The sequence below is a fragment of the Dermochelys coriacea genome, chromosome 2 (genome assembly GCF_009764565.3).
Source record: "Dermochelys coriacea isolate rDerCor1 chromosome 2, rDerCor1.pri.v4, whole genome shotgun sequence".
Taxonomy (NCBI): Eukaryota; Metazoa; Chordata; order Testudines; family Dermochelyidae; genus Dermochelys; species Dermochelys coriacea.
The window spans coordinates 55,667,812-55,679,983 of NC_050069.1; positions in this window are offsets into that span (position 1 = coordinate 55,667,812).

The following is a 12,172-nucleotide window of genomic DNA, read 5'->3' on the forward strand; positions in this document are numbered from 1 at the left end:
CACTTTCCAGCTGCCCATCTCTGAAGGCAGTGCTGCCACCAGCAGTAGCACAGAAGTACAGGAGATAATCCCACAACCCCCCTACAATAGTCTTGTGATCCCTCCCCCCCTACAGTCACAACACTGTGAAATTTCATATTAAAATATCTGAAATCATGAAATTTACTATTTTAAAAATCCTATGATCATGAAATTGACCGAAATGGACAAGGAATTTGGCATGGCCCTAATTATTAATTATACTGATAACTCTATCTTCAGTTCTGCCTCATGGTTAGTCAGAATCCTGAGATAATGAGGACAATTTTTAAACATATGTTTCCAGGCATGTTATTTAACTGTTCCGTTGTGTAACACCAGGGATTTGGGGTTTTACAGAACTTGGCATTCTTTTAACCAGACTTCAGGCTGATGACAATTACGAAAATGCTTATGTAAATCTACAACATGTTTCACCAAAGGTCTTGTCCAAGTAGATTTAGCCAGTGTGATGTGAATCCATACATAACCAAAGTGTCATCCTCTTGTTCTAAATCACTTCTCATATTTTACATCTTTTTCTCATGGTCTCTCAGGTAGCTCTTTACATAATGGTACAGTTCATTTGCTAATGCCTTGGCTTCTCTTGCCAATGTAGCAGAGTACTTTCCAGTCTTCTTATTGCTTCCAGTATCAACCATTAACACAGAAGCCAAAGTTAGCTATCACTGAGTCATTGTGCACATTTCTCCAGCCATCTTGTATTAATGTAACTGCTTTTCCACGTAATTTGTTGTGTGCTTCCACCTTTAAGCCATTAGTAACTGTATCTAACAGTTCATCTAATACCTTCTTTTGACAGGGAGCTTCGTAACTTGGCCTTAGGCAGCTGATAATTGATTGAAAAATTGGATGCTAAATAACAGAAGAGGGAATATTACACTCATAAAAAATCTGCAATTTTCAAGTCTATGTTTTGTTTCAATTCTGGAGATGTTTTTGTTATAAGCATAGCCATTTGTGGTTAAAAAACTGTGATACTTCCTCCTCCTTGTCTTTGGCTGAGCTGTATATGGCTTCCTTCTGATGTATTTGGCAATGACAATGCAGTATTATCAGTACCTTCATCCTCAGAGTCTGATTCTAATACTCGTTAGAATGTATGTTTAGCCAAAGTCAGCCGTTCCGGAGTCTCTCTGTTTTTTCCACTGTACTTTGCAAAATATTCGCTCATACAGTCTGCCTTCCCACTTACTTTTTCTTTACAATTTCTGCATCTAAGGCTTTCTGCCATCTTCATGAAACTTGTCAAAATAGCCATGAATTGAGTCAAGTTGTCTTCCATCTTAGCTAATGATGAAATATTTTGTCTTGAATCACTGTACTCACTGAGTTCAATCACAGCAGTTGCACTGCAGCCAGCCAGATAAAGAGACAGACCCCTGGACTGGACAGTTAGTTTGGCAGTTTACCTCAAACAGAAACTGAAACTTCTGAATCCGGGAATTCCCCATCTGGGAAAGGGGAGTTCCTGGATTCAGAAGTTTCAGTTTCTGTTTGAGATAGCCAAGGCAACAGCATACAAGGGTTGCGGGGCGGGGAGTGTTGTTAATTTTGATGAAAGGAAATAAAAACAAACAGACGATCTTACTGCAAAATTATTATCAAATTGCTAAATATGTGTCAGTGATTTTCATTAGTGTATTTTAATAAAAAAACATTTTCCAACTTTCACAGTTCAAATCAATATTTACCAACATCCTGTCCTAATGTAGTTTTTCCTGGGAAACTGCCAACCCTGAATACATTTACATAAACAACTGAAGGAGATTTCCTAGGAATTTGACAGATTATAGGATGATGACACTATTGTTACAGTCTCAATGGAAATCTGGTTTGATCTAGTTAACAAAGAACTAGAACCACACTAAGACAAAATAAAAAAGACAATTTGGAGATACTATGGATTCTTTCCATTACTTAGTCAATTTGGCTTATCCTAAATACTGAGGCTGAAACCAGGACAGAAGAAAATTTGAAATATGGGGAACACAACCTAGTCCTGAATCTCTTCCTTTACTTCTAGAATTTAAATTTTAAGAATTTGATTTCTACTCCAAATCTATTTCTTTGAAGAAGGTTGCATCTGAGTTTATTTATTGGAAAACTGTGGAAGTAAAACTATGCAGTAAAATTTTCAGAATGTGCCTAAGAGACTTAGGAGCTATCTAGGTCACACTAAAAGTCAATGAAATGAAGGCTCCTAGCTACCTAAATCATTTTTAAAAATGGACTGTAGATTTCTCTTCATATTTTAAAAAGGTGCTCTTATAGAGCAAGATAGCAAACATGTGAGAGGATTTTACAGTGAGATAACTAAGTGGAACCAGGGCACTTGTAGTATTTACCAGAAGTGGCTAGATAAAATCAGCACTATGCCACCACCTAGGATTGACTTCACCTAGTTGACCTCCCAGTAAAACTAGAGAGCCTTGTCTCCACTATGTTTTTACAGCACATCAATCTGAAGCAAATACTCACCAGCAACCACAAACCACACAACAGAACCACTAACCCAGGAACCTATCCTTGCAACAAAGCCCGTTGCCAACTCTGTCCACATATCTATTCAGGGGATACCATCATAGGGCCTAATCACATCAGCCACACAATCAGAGGCTCGTTCACCTGCGCATCTACCAATGTGATATATGCCATCATGTACCAGCAATGCTCCTCTGCCATGTACATTGGCCAAACTGGACAGTCTCTACGCAAAAGAATGAATGGACACAAATCAGACGTCAAGAATTATAACATTCAAAAACCAGTTGGAGAACACTTCAATCTCTCTGGTCACTCGATCACAGACCTAAGAGTGGCTATACTTCAACAAAAAAGCTTCAAAACCAGACTCCAACGAGAGACTGCTGAATTGGAATTAATTTGCAAACTGGATACAATTAACTTAGGCTTGAATAGAGATTGGGAATGGATGAGTCATTACACAAAGTAATCACAGGTTTCAGAGTAGCAGCCGTGTTAGTCTGTATTCGCAAAAAGAAAAGGAGTACTTGTGGCACCTTAGAGACTAACAAATTTATTAGAGCATAAGCTTTCGTGAGCTACAGCTCACTTCATCGGATGCATTTGGTGGAAAAAACAGAGGAGAGATTTATATACACACACACAGAGAACATGAAACAATGGGTTTATCATACACACTGTAAGGAGAGTGATCACTTAAGATAAGCCATCACCAACAGCAGGGGGGGGAAGGAGGAAAACCTTTCATGGTGACAAGCAGGTAGGCTAATTCCAGCAGTTAACAAGAATATCAGAGGAACAGTGGGGGGTGGGGTGGGAGGGAGAAATACCATGGGGAAATAGTTTTACTTTGTGTAATGACTCATCCATTCCCAGTCTCTATTCAAGCCTAAGTTAATTGTATCCAGTTTGCAAATTAATTCCAATTCAGCAGTCTCTCGTTGGAGTCTGTTTTTGAAGCTTTTTTGTTGAAGTATAGCCACTCTTAGGTCTGTGATCGAGTGACCAGAGAGATTGAAGTGTTCTCCAACTGGTTTTTGAATGTTATAATTCTTGACGTCTGATTTGTGTCCATTCATTCTTTTACGTAGAGACTGTCCAGTTTGGCCAATGTACATGGCAGAGGGGCATTGCTGGCACATGATGGCATATATCACATTGGTAGATGCGCAGGTGAACGAGCCTCTGATAGTGTGGCTGATGTGATTAGGCCCTATGATGGTATCCCCTGAATAGATATGTGGACAGAGTTGGCAACGGGCTTTGTTGCAAGGATAGGTTCCTGGGTTAGTGGTTCTGTTGTGTGGTGTGTGGTTGCTGGTGAGTATTTGCTTCAGATTGGGGGGCTGTCTGTAAGCAAGGACTGGTCTGTCTCCCAAGATCTGAGAGAGCGATGGCTCGTCCTTCAGGATAGGTTGTAGATCCTTGATGATGCGTTGGAGGGGTTTTAGTTGGGGGCTGAAGGTGATGGCTAGTGGCGTTCTGTTGTTTTCTTTGTTGGGCCTGTCCTGTAATAGGTGACTTCTGGGTAATCTTCTGGCTCTGTCAATCTGTTTCTTCACTTCAGCAGGTGGGTACTGTAGTTGTAGGAATGCATGATAGAGATCTTGTAGGTGTTTGTCTCTGTCTGAGGGGTTGGAGCAAATGCGGTTATATCGTAGCGCTTGGCTGTAGACAATGGATCGAGTGGTATGATCTGGATGAAAGCTAGAGGCATGTAGGTAGGAATAGCGGTCAGTAGGTTTCCGATATAGGGTGGTGTTTATGTGACCATCGCTTATTAGCACCGTAGTGTCCAGGAAGTGGATCTCTTGTGTGGACTGGTCCAGGCTGAGGTTGATGGTGGGATGGAAATTGTTGAAATCATGGTGGAATTCCTCAAGAGCTTCTTTTCCATGGGTCCAGATGATGAAGATGTCATCAATGTAGCGCAAGTAGAGTAGGGGCATTAGGGAACGAGAGCTGAGGAAGCGTTGTTCTAAGTCAGCCATAAAAATGTTGGCATACTGTGGGGCCATGCGGGTACCCATCGCAGTGCCGCTGATTTGAAGGTATACATTGTCACCAAATGTGAAATAGTTATGGGTCAGGACAAAGTCACAAAGTTCTGCCACCAGGTTAGCCGTGACAGTATCGGGGATACTGTTCCTGACGGCTTGTAGTCCATCTTTGTGTGGAATGTTGGTGTAGAGGGCTTCTACATCCATAGTGGCTAGGATGGTGTTTTTAGGAAGATCACCAATGGACTGTAGTTTCCTCAGGAAATCGGTGGTGTCTCGAAGATAGCTGGGAGTGCTGGTAACGAAGGGCCTGAGGAGGGAGTCTACATAGCCAGACAATCCTGCTGTCAGGGTGCCAATGCCTGAGATGATGGGGCGTCCAGGATTTCCAGGTTTATGGATCTTGGGTAGCAGATAGAATACCCCAGGTCCTGGCTCCAGGGGTGTGTCTGTGCGGATTTGTTCTTGTGCTTTTTCAGGGAGTTTCTTGAGCAAATGCTGTAGTTTCTTTTGGTAACTCTCAGTGGGATCAGAGGGTAATGGCTTGTAGAAAGTGGTGTTGGAGAGCTGCCTAGTAGCCTCTTGTTCATACTCTGACCTATTCATGATGACGACAGCACCTCCTTTGTCAGCCTTTTTGATTATGATGTCAGAGTTGTTTCTGAGGCTGTGGATGGCACTGTGTTCTGCATGGCTGAGGTTATGGGGTAAGCGATGCTGCTTTTCCACAATTTCAGCTCGTGCACGTCGGCGGAAGCAGTCTATGTAGAAATCCAGGCTGCTGTTTCGACCTTCAGGAGGAGTCCACCTAGAATCTTTCTTTTTGTAGTGTTGGCAGGAAGGTCTCTGTGGGTTAATATGTTGGTCAGAGGTGTGTTGGAAATATTCCTTGAGTCTGAGACGTCGAAAATAGGATTCTAGGTCACCACAGAACTGTATCATGTTCGTGGGGGTGGAAGGGCAAAAGGAGAGGCCCCGAGATAGGACAGATTCTTCCGCTGGGCTAAGAGTATAGTTGGATAGATTAACAATATTGCTGGGTGGGTTACGGGAACCATTGTTGTGGCCCCTTGTGGCATATAGTAGTTTAGATAGCTTAGTGTCCTTTTTCTTTTGTAGAGAATCAAAGTGTGTTTTGTAAATGGCTTGTCTAGTTTTTGTAAAGTCCAGCCACGAGGACTTTAGCCATTTACAAAACACACTTTGCTTCTCTACAAAAGAAAAAGGACACTAAGCTATCTAAACTACTATATGCCACAAGGGGCCACAACAATGGTTCCCGTAACCCACCCAGCAATATTGTTAATCTATCCAACTATACTCTTAGCCCAGCGGAAGAATCTGTCCTATCTCGGGGCCTCTCCTTTTGCCCTTCCACCCCCACGAACATGATACAGTTCTGTGGTGACCTAGAATCCTATTTTCGACGTCTCAGACTCAAGGAATATTTCCAACACACCTCTGACCAACATATTAACCCACAGAGACCTTCCTGCCAACACTACAAAAAGAAAGATTCTAGGTGGACTCCTCCTGAAGGTCGAAACAGCAGCCTGGATTTCTACATAGACTGCTTCCGCCGACGTGCACGAGCTGAAATTGTGGAAAAGCAGCATCGCTTACCCCATAACCTCAGCCATGCAGAACACAGTGCCATCCACAGCCTCAGAAACAACTCTGACATCATAATCAAAAAGGCTGACAAAGGAGGTGCTGTCGTCATCATGAATAGGTCGGAGTATGAACAAGAGGCTACTAGGCAGCTCTCCAACACCACTTTCTACAAGCCATTACCCTCTGATCCCACTGAGAGTTACCAAAAGAAACTACAGCATTTGCTCAAGAAACTCCCTGAAAAAGCACAAGAACAAATCCGCACAGACACACCCCTGGAGCCAGGACTTGGGGTATTCTATCTGCTACCCAAGATCCATAAACCTGGAAATCCTGGACGCCCCATCATCTCAGGCATTGGCACCCTGACAGCAGGATTGTCTGGCTATGTAGACTCCCTCCTCAGGCCCTTCGTTACCAGCACTCCCAGCTATCTTCGAGACACCACCGATTTCCTGAGGAAACTACAGTCCATTGGTGATCTTCCTAAAAACACCATCCTAGCCACTATGGATGTAGAAGCCCTCTACACCAACATTCCACACAAAGATGGACTACAAGCCGTCAGGAACAGTATCCCCGATACTGTCACGGCTAACCTGGTGGCAGAACTTTGTGACTTTGTCCTGACCCATAACTATTTCACATTTGGTGACAATGTATACCTTCAAATCAGCGGCACTGCGATGGGTACCCGCATGGCCCCACAGTATGCCAACATTTTTATGGCTGACTTAGAACAACGCTTCCTCAGCTCTCGTTCCCTAATGCCCCTACTCTACTTGCGCTACATTGATGACATCTTCATCATCTGGACCCATGGAAAAGAAGCTCTTGAGGAATTCCACCATGATTTCAACAATTTCCATCCCACCATCAACCTCAGCCTGGACCAGTCCACACAAGAGATCCACTTCCTGGACACTACGGTGCTAATAAGCGATGGTCACATAAACACCACCCTATATCGGAAACCTACTGACCGCTATTCCTACCTACATGCCTCTAGCTTTCATCCAGATCATACCACTCGATCCATTGTCTACAGCCAAGCGCTACGATATAACCGCATTTGCTCCAACCCCTCAGACAGAGACAAACACCTACAAGATCTCTATCATGCATTCCTACAACTACAGTACCCACCTGCTGAAGTGAAGAAACAGATTGACAGAGCCAGAAGATTACCCAGAAGTCACCTATTACAGGACAGGCCCAACAAAGAAAACAACAGAACGCCACTAGCCATCACCTTCAGCCCCCAACTAAAACCCCTCCAACGCATCATCAAGGATCTACAACCTATCCTGAAGGACGAGCCATCGCTCTCTCAGATCTTGGGAGACAGACCAGTCCTTGCTTACAGACAGCCCCCCAATCTGAAGCAAATACTCACCAGCAACCACACACCACACAACAGAACCACTAACCCAGGAACCTATCCTTGCAACAAAGCCCGTTGCCAACTCTGTCCACATATCTATTCAGGGGATACCATCATAGGGCCTAATCACATCAGCCACACTATCAGAGGCTCGTTCACCTGCGCATCTACCAATGTGATATATGCCATCATGTGCCAGCAATGCCCCTCTGCCATGTACATTGGCCAAACTGGACAGTCTCTACGTAAAAGAATGAATGGACACAAATCAGACGTCAAGAATTATAACATTCAAAAACCAGTTGGAGAACACTTCAATCTCTCTGGTCACTCGATCACAGACCTAAGAGTGGCTATACTTCAACAAAAAAGCTTCAAAAACAGACTCCAACGAGAGACTGCTGAATTGGAATTAATTTGCAAACTGGATACAATTAACTTAGGCTTGAATAGAGACTGGGAATGGATGAGTCATTACACAAAGTAAAACTATTTCCCCATGGTATTTCTCCCTCCCACCCCACCCCCCACTGTTCCTCTGATATTCTTGTTAACTGCTGGAATTAGCCTACCTGCTTGTCACCATGAAAGGTTTTCCTCCTTCCCCCCCCTGCTGTTGGTGATGGCTTATCTTAAGTGATCACTCTCCTTACAGTGTGTATGATAAACCCATTGTTTCATGTTCTCTGTGTGTGTGTATATAAATCTCTCCTCTGTTTTTTCCACCAAATGCATCCGATGAAGTGAGCTGTAGCTCACGAAAGCTTATGCTCTAATAAATTTGTTAGTCTCTAAGGTGCCACAAGTACTCCTTTTCTTTTTGCGAATACAGACTAACACGGCTGCTACTCTGAAACCCACAGTAAAGAAACACTTTTTTTTGTCAGTGAAAAAAAGCTTTTAGGTTAAGTCACCTAGGAGCTTTTAAAATTTTTATCCAAAATATTGTTCAGACTGTTGTCATTTTTAGAAGATCTAAACATCTGTCCGGATAACTCATCATCAGTCAAGTATGTTTAGTACTTTCAGACTGGCTTGGTTTGGTTTAGTCAAAATGTTGTGATAGGCTAAATGATAAAAGCAAGTGAGTTGTTAAAAACATATTGGTATCTTAGGTCAGAAACAAATGACACAGTTTGTAACAGCATAGGGATTCAGTTGTTACATTCTTGTGATACGCTCACAAAACTGCAAGCTTTTCATTTTGGACAACATAAGAAGATAACATAAGAACGGCCATACTGGGTCAGAACAAAGGTCCATCTATCCCAATAACCTGTCTTTGACAGTGGCCAATGCCAGGTGCCCCAGAGTGGATGAACAGAACAGATAATCATCAGCTGATCCATCCCCTGTCACCCATTCCCAGCTTCTGGCAAACAGAGGTTAGGGACAACATCCCTGCCCATCCTAGCTAATAGCCATTGATGGACCTATCCTCCATGAGTTTATCTAGTTCTTTTTTGAACCCTTTTAGTCTTGTCCTTCACAACATCCTCTGGCAAAGGGTTCCACCAGCTGACTGTGCGTAGTGTGAAGAAATACTTTTTTGTTTGTTATAAACCTGCTGCCTACTAGTTTCATTTGATGACCCCTAGTTTTTGTGTAAATAAGAAAAGTGACTTCCTTATTTACTTTTTCCACACCAGTCATGATTTTATAAACCTCTATCATATCCTCCTTTAGTCGTCACTTTTCCAAGATGAAAAATCCCAATCTTATTAATCTCTCCTCATATGAAAGTTATCCATACCCATAATCATTTTTGTTGCCTTTTCTGAATCTTTTTTGAGATGGAGCGACCACATCTGCATGCAGTATTCAAGATGTGGGCGTACCATGGATTTATATAGAGGCAATATGATATTTTCTGTTTTGTTAACTATCCCTTTCATAATGATTCCCAACATTCTGCTAGCTTTTTGGACTGCCACTGCACATTGAGTGGATGTTTTCAGACAACTATCCACAAGGATGCCAGGATCTCTCTCTTGAGTGGTAACAGCTAATTTAGATCTCATCATTTTTATATGTATAGTTGGGATTATGTTTTCCAATGTGCATTACTTTGCATTTATCAATATTGAATTTCATCTGCCATTTTGTTGCCCAGTCATCCAGTTTTGTGAGATACCTTTACGCTTCACAGTGTGTTTTGGATTTAACACACAAACAGCTGCAGTGGAATAGGAGCTAGCAAACAGAGCTGTAAACAGGGGAGTTTGAGTGGGAGTTTGCAAGGGGAGTTTGTATTGTGGTGCTTGTTTGGGGTTTGCTTTTGCTGGGGGGGGGGGTGTTTTGGTGTGGTTTGTGTTTCCCAGATTAACAGGATTTAGGTGGGAAGGCGATGACAGATACAGAGGCAGCTTTGGGAGTGACTCCTGTAGTGGAAGACACATTGAGGATGACTGGATGTGGAAGCTGTGATATGTACATGATCCTGGAGGGGGGAACTGGTAAGAGTTTTTTCTGCATGAAATGCCGTCTGATAGAGCTGATGGAGGAAAAGATCCGAGGTTTGGAGATGCAGGTGGAAAGTCTCGTTGAGTTTAGGAAGGGGTTTGAGCAGATGATGGAGCAAAGATATGAGGTATCTGAAGGGAAAAGCTCAGACTCACGGATGGAAGCAGGGCTGGGGAATTTTGAGGGGAGACTGGGTGAGGAAAGTGGTCAGTGGAAACATGTGACTAAAAGAACCAGGCAGAGGAAAAGACGGGCTAGTGAAGGAGAAATAGAGCTTAGGAACAGGTTTTCAGAGTTGGAAAATGAAGAAGGGGCTCAGCAGGTACTTGTTGAAGGTGGAAGGTAAGGAAGAAGAGAAGAGAGGCTAGTCCTATAGGAAAAGAAGAAGAGTCAAGGGAGACTACACCAAATATGAGCCCCAGGAGGATACAGGATGGGTTGAAGAGGATTATAAGGGAAAATAAGAATGGAAAGAACTTGCAGCCAGAGGAAACGGGGAGAGACTGGAGAATAGCACCATCACCAGGAAAAGGCAGGTCTATGTGATCGGGGACTCTTTAATAGAAGGGTGTGCTGTCTTCCGGGTGCTAAGATACGGGATGTAGACCTGAGGTTGAAAAGGATCCTAAAGGGAGCGGGAAAGAATCCCCTAATTATCCTTCATGTGGGACCAAATGATACAGCTAGATTCTCGCTGGAAAGTATTAAGGGAGACTATGCTAGGCTGGGGAAGACGCTTAAGGAAATTGAGGCTCAGGTGATCTTTAGCGGGATCCTTCCTGTTCCTAGAGAAGGGCAACAAAGGTGTGACAAGATTATGACTGTCAACAGATGGCTTAGGCAGTGGTGCTATAAGGAGGGCTTTGGGATGTATGACCACTGGGAGGCATTCAAGGACAGAGGACAGTTCTCTCGGGATGGACTTCATCTGAGTAGGGAAGGAAATAGACTTCTAGAATCAAGGCTGGCACAACTGATAAAGAGAGCTTTAAACTAGGAATTACGGGGAGATAGTTGGGAGATGTCCAGGAAATCTCCACGTCAGATTTTAGCATTGAGAGGGAAGAAGACAAAGTAAGAAAGGATACAGCCGTGGGTAGGAGAATGTATATAAGGAGCGAGGGCGGTGTGGATACTAGTCTAATAGGTTATACTGGCTGTAGAATGACTGCGCCTAATAGGGTACAAAATGTGAGCGAGGCCAAACAGCAAAAATTAAGATGTTTATTCACCAATGCGAGGAGCCTAGGTAACAAAATGGAGGAACTAGAGCTACTGGTGCAGGAAGTGAAACCAGATATTATAGGGATAACAGAAACATGGTGGAATAGTAGTCATGACTGGACTACAGGTATTGAAGGGTATGTGCTGTTTAGGAAAGACAGAAACAAAGGTAAAGGTGGTGGAGTAGCATTGTATATCAATGATGAGGTAGAATGTAAAGAAATAAGAAGTGATGCAATGGATAAGACAGAGTCCATCTGGGCAAAAATTACATTGGGGAAGAAAACTAGTAAAGCCTCTCCTATGATAGTGCTTGGGGTGTGCTATAGACCTCCGGGATCTAATTTGGATATGGATAGAGCCCTTTTTAATGTCTTTAATAAAGTAAATACTAATGGAAACTGCGTGATCATGGGAGACTTTAACTTCCAGATATAGACTTGAGGACCAGTGATAGTAATAATAATAGGGCTCAGATTTTCCTAGATGCGATAGCTGATGGATTCCTTCATCAAGTAGTTGCTGAACCGACTAGAGGGAATGCCATTTTAGATTTAATTTTGGTGACTAGCGAGGACCTCATAGAAGAAATGGTTGTAGGGGACAATCTTGGCTCAAGTGATTATGAGCTAATTCAGTTCAAACTGAACAGAAGGATTAACAAAAATAAATCTGCAACTAGGGTTTTTGATTTCAAAAGGGCTGACTTTCAAAAATTAAGGAAATTAGTTAGGGAAGTGGATTGGACTGAAGAACTTATGGATCTAAAGGTAGAGGAGGCCTGGGATTACTTTAAATCAAAGCTGCAGAAGCTATCGGAAGCCTGTATCCCAAGAAAGGGGAAAAAATTCATAGGCAGGAGTTGTAGACCAAGCTGGATGAGCAAGCATCTTAGAGAGGCGATTAAGAAGAAGCAGAAAGCATACAGGGAGTGGAAGATGGGAGGGATCAGCAAGGAAAG